Consider the following 12,455-nt stretch of genomic DNA (forward strand, 5'->3'; position numbering starts at 1 on the left):
TCGGCGGAGAGGGACAAAATACCCAGCAGCGACTTTCTACAACTCGAGCTTTGTGTGACAACCATAGATCTATGATTAAAGGTAACAACGACTACGATGAAAATGTTTTTATTCATCTGCTACTGTTTTGTTTGCAAAATTGAATATCCACAAATCTACATTTTTGGGCAATAAACCAACATTTACCGTCTACCACAAGAATCTTGTCCGCAGCGATTGAAAATATGAAGGCGATAAAAACTCAAACTAAACGAAAACTAACGTTCACATTAAATAGCCGTTCCTTTTTGTAATGTTTTTCTTTCTTTGTTTTTTAAACCTTTGTTTTATTTCATTATTATTGTGTCTTTGCTTGTATTTTTGTAGGCCTATATGCCCCTACAATTGTTTTCTTGTCATTAAAAACAAAAGCAACGACAATCAATCAAATATCAATTTTCTAACTTCAATCAATCAAAGTTTATCATAGAACTTTACAAAAACACAAGGAAGACCAAAGAGCTTCACAGAAAGATAAAACAGCTTTATAAAAAATCATTGTGTAATAAGTGTGTTCTAAGTATTAAAAGCTGAGAACACAGGCTGAGGGGCGGCTGTTCCACAGTTTAGGTGCTGCATCCACAAAGGAACGATTGCCCCACTTTTTGGACCGAGACCTGGGCACGTCCAGAACCATTGGAGCGGCAGAAAGGAGAGCTCTGCTGGTGATGTACGGTCAATATCTAGGGCTGAAAGATATATCGTTACTGCATTGATATCGAGATATGAACATTAAAAATATGAAAATCGATAAAGCAAGATATAAACAATATATTTTCATCAATAAAGCTGCACTCTTGTGTATAATGAATTGATTTTTCCTGAAAATGCTTAGTTTTTACCTAACCCATAGTTACAGTAGTATGCAAAAATATGGGCCCCCCTCTAACTTTTTGACATTTTGCCATATGGACCATAAACATACATTTATTTAACTAAAATTTTATGGAAATGACACTATGTGACGCATAATCATGAAGTGAAATGAAATTTATACATGATTTAGAATTTTTTTTTTATAAATAAAAAACTGAAAAGTGGGATGTGCAAAAGTATAGGCCCCCCTTTCCCTTTCCTAGTGCAAACAGTTGCCTTCAGAAGTCGCCTGATGAATTCTGAATGATCACATGTTGACCCAATGGCTAAATAGAGTCTACTTGTGTGTAATCTTATGTTCAAATACAGCTGCTCTGTGATGGTCTCAGGTCTGTTCGAGACTATTGTGGAGCAGAAGCATCATGAAGACCAAGAACACCCCAGACAGGTCCAGGATAAAGTTATTGAGAAGTATAAATCTGGGTGAGGTCATACAAAGATTTCCAAAAGTACAGTTAAATAAACCATCCAGGAATAAAAAAGAGTATGACATCACTGCAAACCTACCAAGACCCGGCCGTCCTCCTAAACTTACTGACCGAACAAGAAGCCTATGATGACCCTGGATGAACTGCAGAGAGCAACAGCTCAGGTGGGGGAAACTGTCCACAGAACAACTATTAGTCGTACACTGCACAAATCTGGCCTTTATGGCAGAGTGGCTTTTTAAAAGAAAACCATAAGAAGTCCTGTTTTCTGTTTGCCAGAAGTCACATGGAGGCTTCTGGCAAACAGAAACAGGACTTCTTATGGTTTTCTGAGACATCAGCATGTGTTATCAACTTGGCAGAACCTTCTTCAAACTTACACTGTTTATGTCTTCACGGACACATGCCGCATGAAACCCATATCGCAACTAGCACGGGTGACCTGAACAGAGTTCAGGTCAAAGATTCTGCACCCTGCATAAACTTTGTAAGAATGTCTAAGTGGCACAGACATGTAGGCTTAAAAGATCTAAAACAGAATAAACCAGGTCTCAGCATCTGTATTACTAGAGTATAGCCAAGATGCCCCAGTTGTACACGTACAAAAGTTTGAGAACCACCACTGTGGCAGCTCCTTCTCTTTTGTTTTATTAATAATTTATTTGGCAAAATATACATATTGCATTGTAGATATCCATTGTCTGTGAGAGAGAAACCACAGTAATGCCATAAATGCCAATATAAGGCATGTAGAATGCTCAATTCAAAGTATGGGACGCTGTTAGCTAACAGAAATAACAATGTTTCCGTGATTACACTTTTGTTTTTGCTCCTATTTTTCATGAACTGAACTCAAAGGCATGAAACGTTTTCTATGCACGCCGTACACAGAGCTAAACTTTGGGGTAGTGATGATCTTTTCTTTCATTGTTATCTTAGAATTAGCCAATATGAAACAGAAATGTAATGATTGAGTTCTGTGATGTTATCTATTTTTGGAAAGTAAATACCCGTACCCCGGAATACAGCGACCCAAAATGAGTATTCTAAATACACGTGTTTATTAACTACCCATTACCCAACAGTGCCAGGAGCCTTCGTACATGAATGCAGAGTTGCACACCCTGTCCAGCAGGTGGCAGCCCAGGCATCTCTCTCTGGTGCTGCGTCAGTCAGCAGCTGCACAGACCGCGGCGCCGACAGCAGCTCAGAGGCGGCAGGAGGCGGCGGGAGTGGAAGGATGGCGACCCGCTACTCTTCCATGTTTGCTCGACTCTCCTGACAGCTGCAGGTCAGTGACGCACTTCACACGCTCCTTGCATGTGGCGCTCGTTGAGGATGCCACAGGTGCACGTCCTCCACGCGGCCAAGGTCGAACACAAACCAAAGCACGAGCTGCAAGAGGACGCACGGCAGATCCCCGTGCGCGCTTCACCGACCGTCACCAGGCCACAGTCAGCGGGCCACAGTCAGCGGGCCACAGTCACCGGGCCACAGTCACCGGGCCACATCACCGGGCCACAGTCACCGGGCCACATCACCGGGCCACATCACCTGCTGCTGGCCAATAGGCCTCGTGAAACCCGGAAAAATGACAATATCGTTTTAAAGTGCTTTCATTTCTGTTTTTCAATTGTGAAACTAATCTGTGATCATTACATGTATAGTGAGATATGTCATGTCTTTATTTGTTATAAATGGGATTATTATGGCTCAGCTTGTAAAATCCCAAAGTAAAAATCTAAAAAAATTAAAATATTTTTTTAAAATGGACTGTCAGCCATAATCGTCAAAATGATACCAAACTAAGGCTTGACTAGGTCTCTTTGCATGTCATGAGTCTATATCATATATTAGTTTCACATTTTAAGTTGAATTACAGAAATAATTGAACCTTTGAACGATGTGCTGTGTATTCGATACTAGTGGAACCAGAGGAGAGAGCACGGTCAGTGCTGTATTTCAGGGGTCAGTAAACACATCACACTTTGTACTCGGAGGGATCTCAATTTTCACACACGGAGAGATGATGCTTTATTCGACTTTTAGACATGAATAATATAATTCAAATAAACATCATTTCTGAGAGTCTTATGGTATTGAGTAGAACTATATATTACTTTAGCTTGGCTCTAAAATGAAATGATAGAACCTGCAGAACACATAAGGCCTTGAATGCACCATGTAGACCTACACTAACTTCATATAGATAAAGTTTTCCACCCTTCACTCACACAAATGTAATGTAAATCTTACGACAATAAACTGCATTCATCAATCCGTACGGCTTACTACTTGTGATGCAAGTGTCACAGTGTTCTCTGCATCTTACTTCAAAAAAGCTTCATGTATTTTTCAACAAAGAAAATATTAAACACTGATACTAAAATATTACATAGAATAATGCAACGAAATGCTTTTAGATGCCTTGTGTATGAAATGCCTGGTATAAATAAACAGGCCTTGTCCTTATAACTTAAAGGAACAGGCCACTGTTTTTCCATACTGAGATATGTTCTTACCTTAGCTTAGACGAGTTCTTTAGGACCTGTCTGATCTTCCCCCGTGCCTTCAGTCACGTAAACACAGCGCAGACGGCGTTAGCATTTAGCCTCTCCCTCTCTCCTCTATAGCTCCAAAACAGGTCAAGATAGAAGCTACCAAGCTCTTCCACGTTTTCCCTATTTAAATATGGTTACGTGAAGTGTTCCACTACAAAGTATAATTACACAAAATTAAACAATGTGGATTTTCTAAGCGGATAAAAGGGGGAACTATATTGTAAGGCGTAATAATACCAGGAGTATTTAGGCATCCGCACAATAAAGTGAAGATATTACTGCGATATAACACCTAATTTAGAGCTATATATATATATATATATAGAGTAGTTCGAAATCCGCGCAGTAATTTACTGTGCGGATGTCAAGCGATGCCAAGCGAAAGTTCACTGGAAGGAAACAAACTGAGAACAATTTTCCTGATATAGACGGTTTATCTTGTTCAAAAATATTCTTCTTCGTTTCTGGCGCTATAAATAGTACAATACCCTCGAAACATCAACAACCCATCGTTATAGTTCCTTTACTTTGATGCGAAAAGTTGCACTTTTGATAAGGCTTTGTCTGTATTTTTTTTAAAATGTAATAAGCACTGTTAAACTTTTTTGAAACTATTTCAGTTTGTGTAGGACTATCAATGCTGTCTGAACATATTAACACACATTAAAAAAAAATACTGCAATAATACCGAAAACCGTGATAATTTTGGTCACAATAACCGTGAGGTAAAATGTTCATACCGTGACAACCTTTGTTCTGTCCAGAGCTCGCTCAGTGAATGAAGCGCTCCTATAGGAGATGCTGCGCTCACCCACATATTCAGCTTCAGCCTTTCTCTTTTATCCATCAACTTCACAAAGAGCTTCTCTGCGCTTTTTACATTCCCCACAAAGACGTCTTGAATGAAGTCAGGGGAGAAAATGCACCTGTAACAGTGTTTGGAATAATGGCGTTTAAAAGAACGGCGTGAGGTAACAACGTTATTTTTTTAGTAACGGAGTAATCTAATTCATTACTCTCCCCATCGTTACAATGGCGTTATCGTTACTGGGTAAACAAAGTGGCACGTTACAATTGGGCAGAATGAAGCGCCACAGTGTCAGCGTGGGGAGAGCAGCGGATAGGGTGGGCGGAGTTTCACAGTGCAGAACCTAAATGCTCACATCTGACTGTCTGTGCTGAGTGTTGCATCGTGCTCTCTGCTCCAAAAACGACTTGTGTCCCTGACCCACGACTGGTCATCCACACAGCGCGATGCGGCCGCAGGGAGAATCCAGTTGGTTATCATTGCTCAATAGTGTCTCCCTCAGCGCCTTTCTCCTTCCTCTCTCCTTCCTCTCTCCTTCCTCTCTCCTTCCTCTCTCCTTCCTCTCTCCTTCCTCTCTCCTTCCTCTCTCCTTCCTCTCTCCCCACTCCAGAGACACTGCAGGCCACTAACCTTCTGTTAGGGCGTGTAAACTTATATTTGCTGATGATTGTTTTCCGTTTTGCCTGTGCGTAAAGTCTGTCCTGATGTTGCGTTGGCACATGTTTCATTTACACCTGTTCCTCCACAATCTCTTTGAATATGGCTGTATTTCTACGTTAATAAAACAGCGGTGCAAATACTGGTCAATACCATTCAGTCACAGGGGCCTCCCCCACTCTACCCCCCGTTCAGTTCAGTCAGTTACTATGAACATCTTTGAACATCTTTGAACATCTGTCTTTTCTACTCATTTCAACTGACTTGTGAAAACCGCAACAACAACAAATCTAAATTATTTGACATATAGCAACTTTTTTTTTTACAGCAACACAAATAGTTACATTCCCCAGTCAAGAGTTACTTTTATTATAGAGTAATTCAGTTACTAACGCTAACTACTAAGTAGTGAGTAACTATAACTAATGACTCTTTAAAGTGATGTTCCCAACATTGCAGATTAAGGATTCCGATGTTATTTAGCTAAGTTAGAGAGTGAGGTTTAGCGTGTTGACCGGTTAAACACGAGTGCTGCCGGTGTAGTACAGTTTTCCAAAACTCGCGCATCATCAGCTTCATCGTCCACTTTACAAACATCCACAACTGATGTCCCCTTACCTTGAGTCTACCTTTGCAGCGATGACGACAGGAAAACATGTGTTGTCCATCTGCTGCGGACCGCGAAGAGTCCTACCATGGGATAATCTGACTAAAACTAATAATGTAATGCCGAAAAACATATATTTTCACAGGAAAAAGAGCAACGGGACAGATTTAATTGTTTGGTGGGTGGGAATTGGCCCGTGGGGCGAGTAGGCCTGGCATACAAAGTAGCGATATAGTACATTTTATTTTTTATTTGTTAATTGCAATAATAACTAGGGATGTCCCGATCCGATCACGTGATCGGAAATCGGGCCCGATCACGTGGCTACGGACTCGATCGGAATCGGACAACACCTCCCGATCAGGACTCGGATATTTCTGCGTGTCCATTCTCGTTAATTTTGATCTGATTTCGAGCTACCGCGAACCACTTTCTGTCCCCTCTCCCTGGCCCAGCGCCTCTGTCACTCACCTGGCCCAGCGCCTCTGTCACTCACCTGGCCCAGCGCCTCTGTCACTCACCTGGCCCAGCGCCTCTGTCACTCACCTGGCCCAGCGCCTCTGTCCCTCCCCTGGCCCAGCGCCTCTGTCACTCCCCTGGCCCAGCGCCTCTGTCCCTCCCCCTGGCCCAGCGCCTCTGTCACTCACCTGGCCCAGCGCCTCTGTCACTCACCTGGCCCAGCGCCTCTGTCACTCACCTGGCCCAGCGCCTCTGTCACTCACCTGGCCCAGCGCCTCTGTCACTCACCTGGCCCAGCGCCTCTGTCACTCACCTGGCCCAGCGCCTCTGTCACTCACCTGGCCCAGCGCCTCTGTCACTCACCTGGCCCAGCGCCTCTGTCACTCACCTGGCCCAGCGCCTCTGTCCCTCCCCCTGGCCCAGCGCCTCTGTCACTCACCTGGCCCAGCGCCTCTGTCACTCACTCCACCTGCTGCGTCAAACCACTCGCACCATCGCTCAGTCCGTGTCTCCCCTTCGTCTGAGAAATCCCCAAATCCACACAAGTGCCAGCGCAGGAGAACAATAACAACATCTCTGATAACCCGTGCAGAGTTTACTGTCGGCTAAGAGGAGAGAGGAGTGAGAACGGACGGGAAGACAGGGCGGGGAGAGAGCGGTAAGAAGTAGCAAACAGCTGTTTTTATCGCTATTACCGCTACATGTGATTAAACCAGGCCTACTCAGACCCCACTGAGCAGAGAAACCATCCTTGCATTTCTGCGGAGATGTTTAAAAGTCTGTGATGGCCCGCTGTGCTCATACGTGCACAAACGCTGAAAGACGAGGGGAAACTTTGTCTCTGATAACCACCGCCTCCTCTCTTCGCTTCTCCCCGCGCTGTGTTCAGGAGGTGAATTGAAGCACTTGCTGTCACTCCTGGTTGTCTTAAGCCTTTAGTCAAACACACGCACTCTGTGCACGCCCACAGTAGGTGACCCGCGCTCAAGCCACGGTGAACGGTGCACGTGCACAGTTCGGTGGACGGTGCGCGTGCACAGCTCGGTGGACGGTGCACGTGCACAGCTCGGTGGACGGTGCACGTGCACAGCTCGGTGGACGGTGCACGTGCACAGCTCGGTGGACGGTGCTCTGCGCGCGGACCTCGACCCTGTCCCGGTTTTCAGGCTGGGAAATGTGGTCACCCTATATCTACTTATTAAAGAGACTGTAATCAAGTTAACGTCACATTTAGCTTTTGGCCAAACATATTGTGTTATTTAACTGCCACATTGCAGTGTTTTTTTTCTGTGCTGCCAGACAGTTTTTTACATTGCAGTGCATAAAAAATGTATTGACCAAGTTTTGTTTTCATTGCAAATCAACAAACACATTTAATAACGAATGGGATTTTAGATCAGCCTCTCTGTGTAAAACTATATTACAGTGTACAGACTAATAGTCTTGCTTACTTGAGAAAAACAGACTTAGTAGAGTTACTCTCTATATTCAAAACCATGGATTTTTTTTCTTAATTTTTAAAGGATCTGTATCATGCTATTTTAGCCATTCCAAAGTTAAGTATAGGCATTTATATGATATATTGTACCTCTACCACTATGGAGCACTCATTTTTGTGATAAATATAAGTGTTTTTTGGAGGTATTTTTCGAACCCGGAAGACACAACGCTTCGATTCAGTTAACTCCGCCCCCTCTCTCCGCACATACAACTTTACCGTAAGATAAATAAACAGCAATAAGTGAAGATACTTCATGATGCAGTTATAAGGAGTTGACATCTGCAACACAGCTTCATAAATGGCTAACACACACATGCTAATATGCTAACACACGTTTGGATTGACTCACCGCTCTGGTCCATCGCTGTTTACATTATGGGACTTGCGTTGGTTATAAAAGTTAATCCACTTTGATTCAGGTGAAGGTTAACCAATAGGGATGCACCGATACCGATACCAGTAACGGGTATCAGGCCGATACCACATGCTTGTACTCATACTCGTACTCATTCATGAGGTCCCGATACCAGAAACCGATACCATTTGACGTGCGGTGAGCGCACCTACGAGGCGCACCTCTCAGCTGAGGAGAGAAGAAGCAACAAACTGGAGAATTCTTTAGTGCAAATACAATAATCCACATAGAGCTGACTTTATTTCAGACTGCGCTCTCTAAACCAGAGTCTGAGCTGGATTTAACCAGAGCTAAATGTTGTTCGTGCTGCAGCGTCTGCAGTGTTTACAACATACAGGCTAACGTTGCTAACGCGTCTACCAGTTTTGGCCATTCTGACGCCGTTTTATGCCCAGGGGTTTATTCATCTGATAAACTAACCCAGCGACTAAAAAGTCCTCAGAAAATCCAAATTAAAGACATACAGCATGTTTATATTGTTTATATACTTGCTAAGTTACTACAAACACACGTGAAAATCTACACGGAGCTGAAGTAAAGACAAAAAGAGACCATTTAAAGGTATACAGGAGGAATTTCCCGAATTTTAGGAAAGAACCGCCCTCTCCACTTTTAAAAAAAAATGCGCATGCGCAACGCTCTACCTGCCTCCGAGGAGGACGAATCTCCCAAAAACACTCTGGTCTTGTTTCTCTCTTCTGAAGCCTTTCTCTTCTTCTCATACACTTCGAAGACACTTTTTCTCTTGCCCCTCTGCCATTTTCAAACGACTCGGTGTGTTCTGCGAGCAGCAATGAATGGCTGACAGTGTAACTCACATAGGCTTGAAAGTGTGCATGCGCAGAAATTAACAAGGGGCGAGTGTGCACGACGGCCTTACGTAGGCATATCACCAGAATGATTGACAATTAGGAGGACCAATCGTCTTGATGATCCACCCGGAAATAGAACATCCTCCGCTATACCTTTAAGTAACATCTCAATACTATTGTTAAATAAAAATACATACATGAATAAAGCACAGGCATTGGGAGGTTTTGGACATGGACTTTTCTGTCTATGATGGACAGTGGAATAAAAATAAAAAATTATATTGAATGAAAATATAAATAAATAAATAAATGGCATCAGCACAATTCTAATATAACTGCTCTTAAATGTGTAGCCTACTTTACTTAAGGAAATGTACATGAGTAAATTTACAAATTACAAACCAATCTGCTGTGAAAAAAGTAAGAATGTTGAAGAAAATGCCTTGTACTCGTATCGGTATTCGGTATCGGCGAGTACTTAAATCCAAGTACTCGTACTCGTATTGGTTTCAGAAAAAGTGGTATCGGTGCATCCCTATTAACCAAACATCCATCAAGAGACAGTCACAGAAAAACACTATTTTGGTGATAGTCGCTGAATCCCGGAGAAAAAAAACAACTACTGAGGAGTGACCTCTTTAGGAAGGTTGAACCATAGACTGTATATATACTCTTGTCCACGTAGCCAAACGCGCTTCTTTGTCTCCGTGACATTATCGTTAGGTAAGAAAAAAGAACAGGTGTGTCCAGAGTAGGTTATAACGAGCTCCATCTTCAGCTGCAGCACAAACATGACATCTGTTCAGACGCTCAGGGGTGCGTTAGTTTTGGCCTCAGCTGACCTGGAAGCACCTCGGGCACATCCTTTTAATTTTTTTTTTGTATTATTTTGTTTCCTTTATTTTTTGTCTTTGTTTCTCTCTTACGACTAAAATAATGAAAAAGCTATTTTACAAATTAAAATCAGGCTGTAAGACTTTACATTACAGACGTCGAGCACTTCCGTTCCGCTGTGACGACACAACTGAGCAGATCAGTCGTTCACCAGGAGAGGGCGGAGCCTCAGAGAGCAGGATTCAGGAGGATTACTGAGAGCTGTGTGAATGAAGCCACAAACCACTCTGGGGGTGTTTTTGATAAGGAAATAGCATAACAACATGGCTAAAAGCTCTAAAAAGTCGGTTTTGCATGATATAGGACCTTTAAAACAATGTATTACTAGGTATCGGATCGGGACTCGGTATCGGGCAATTCTCAAAATCAAATGACTCGGACTCGGGGGCAAAAAAACCTGATCGGGACATCCCTAATAATAATGTATGGTTGTCACAAACATGCCTCTCGCCACACTTTGGGAACCACTGTCCCAATCAGAAAACGTTGCTTTTTGAAGTCACGGTGCATTTTTTTGTCTTTTCCTTTGTGAAAAGATGTGCTTTCTACTTGCGTTTCAAGGAGTGACGTAACGTCACCTGCTGAAGAAGAGCAATTTGGACTGATTTGGACCAGTGTCCAACTTACCATTTTTAAGCAAAATCTTAGAAAAACTCTTTATCCAACTTAATGATTTTATTACTGCACAAAATGTCCTTGAGAAATTCCAGTCCGGCTTTAGGGTAAACCACAGCACCGAGACCGCCCTCTTAAAGATTTTTAATGACTTAAGATTAAATTATGACTCACAAAAGGTCACAGTGTTGGTTCTTCTGGATCTGAGCGCTGCCTTTGATACAGTCGACCACACTATTCTTTTAACTCGTTTAAAACACATCGGCCTCTCTGGTGCTGAACACAAATGGTTTACTTCCTCCCTCACAGACAGGACGTTCATGGTGAGTGTGGATACCTGCTCCTCTGAGGTGCATGGAATTACATGTGGTGTGCCCCAGGGTTCGATTTTAGGCCCAGTGCTTTTTAATCTGTATATGCTCCCTCTTGGTGATGTCATCAGGAGACACGGAGTCAACTTTCACAGTTATGCTGATGATACACAGTTATACATCTCCAGGTCTCCTGATGACACCAGTAGATGCACTTTTTAACTGCATTTTAGAATCAAATTCTGGATGGCAGAAAACTTTCTCCAGCTTAACCAGGAGAAAACTGAAATGTTAATCATCGGCCCTGAGGCCCAGAGAGAGAGACTTTTACCCAAACTACAGTCACTGTCTTTAATCCTTCCTCACAGGTGAAGAACCTGGGTGTGATTTTTGACTCTGAGCTGACTTTTATTCCACACATATTCCACACAGAATATCACAAAGCCTGAGGACCACGCAATGGCCACTGGTTGCTCTGCTTTGTGACTGCGACGCTAGGGGCCGCCATTGCCCGCCATTGCTGTAGCACCTCCATATAGCGGCAGCATTTCAGCTAAAACGCCAACGTTAGCTTACTTGCTATAGAGCTGTGGGAGACGGTCACGCAGGTGAGTCAAGAGGTTCGTATTGCTGCATTTGGAGACACTTTTTCCTGCACGCTCCGCAAACAGGAAAACTGTCTATCTTCTATCGTCTAACTTCTATCAACTGTCCTTCAGTTTTCTTAAAATACACAAAATATGCCCAGACTTCAGGCTTGGTCTCTGAAGCTGACAGATCCTGAGCGCTGTCGTGTCGGACATGATTCCAGCTTCGAGAAAGTTTTGTTTTGGTTGTAGCTACAGAGTGCGCCTGCCCGGCAACTTCAGCAGATGAGACGCCGGCTCATAAGGCTCATTTTGCCTAAACCGCGGGCGCCGTAATCCACCGCGGTAAAATATTTTTTCAAAAACAAGACAGTAAATATAGCCGCAAGCGGCGATTAGCGGCCCTCGCCGACCGCCCTGCCCCCTTTGGTCTCCCTCAATCAAAATTTACGGTATTGCTACTGCCTTTGTTTGTTTTTTACGTTTTTAGTTTTAGGATTTGTGGAATGCGCTAATGTGCCCTCTCGGTATCTGACAAAGTTTTTGTTAGAAAAAAACAAAAACTTTTTTAATAATACTGAGAACCCTGCTCTTAATTGATGCGTTCCAAATTATTATGCAAATGACATTTTTCTCTGATTTCCTAAATTGTCAACTCAAATGAAAGTCTTTAACTGGTCGAGGATCATTTAAATGTGGTTGAAAAAATCTCCCAGTGAAAACAGTATTTATTTCAAAAATAAATATAGTAAAAAAACTCAATCCACTGTTCCAAATTATTATGCAACTCATCGTTTCAATACATTTTAAAGCTTGTAATTAACTGAAAATGGTCATTTGTTGTATTTGTAGCATTAGGAGGTCATATTTACTGAAATCAAAAGA

The sequence above is a fragment of the Gobius niger genome (genome assembly GCF_951799975.1).
Source record: "Gobius niger genome assembly, chromosome: 18".
In the NCBI taxonomy this organism is placed as follows: Eukaryota; Metazoa; Chordata; class Actinopteri; order Gobiiformes; family Gobiidae; genus Gobius; species Gobius niger.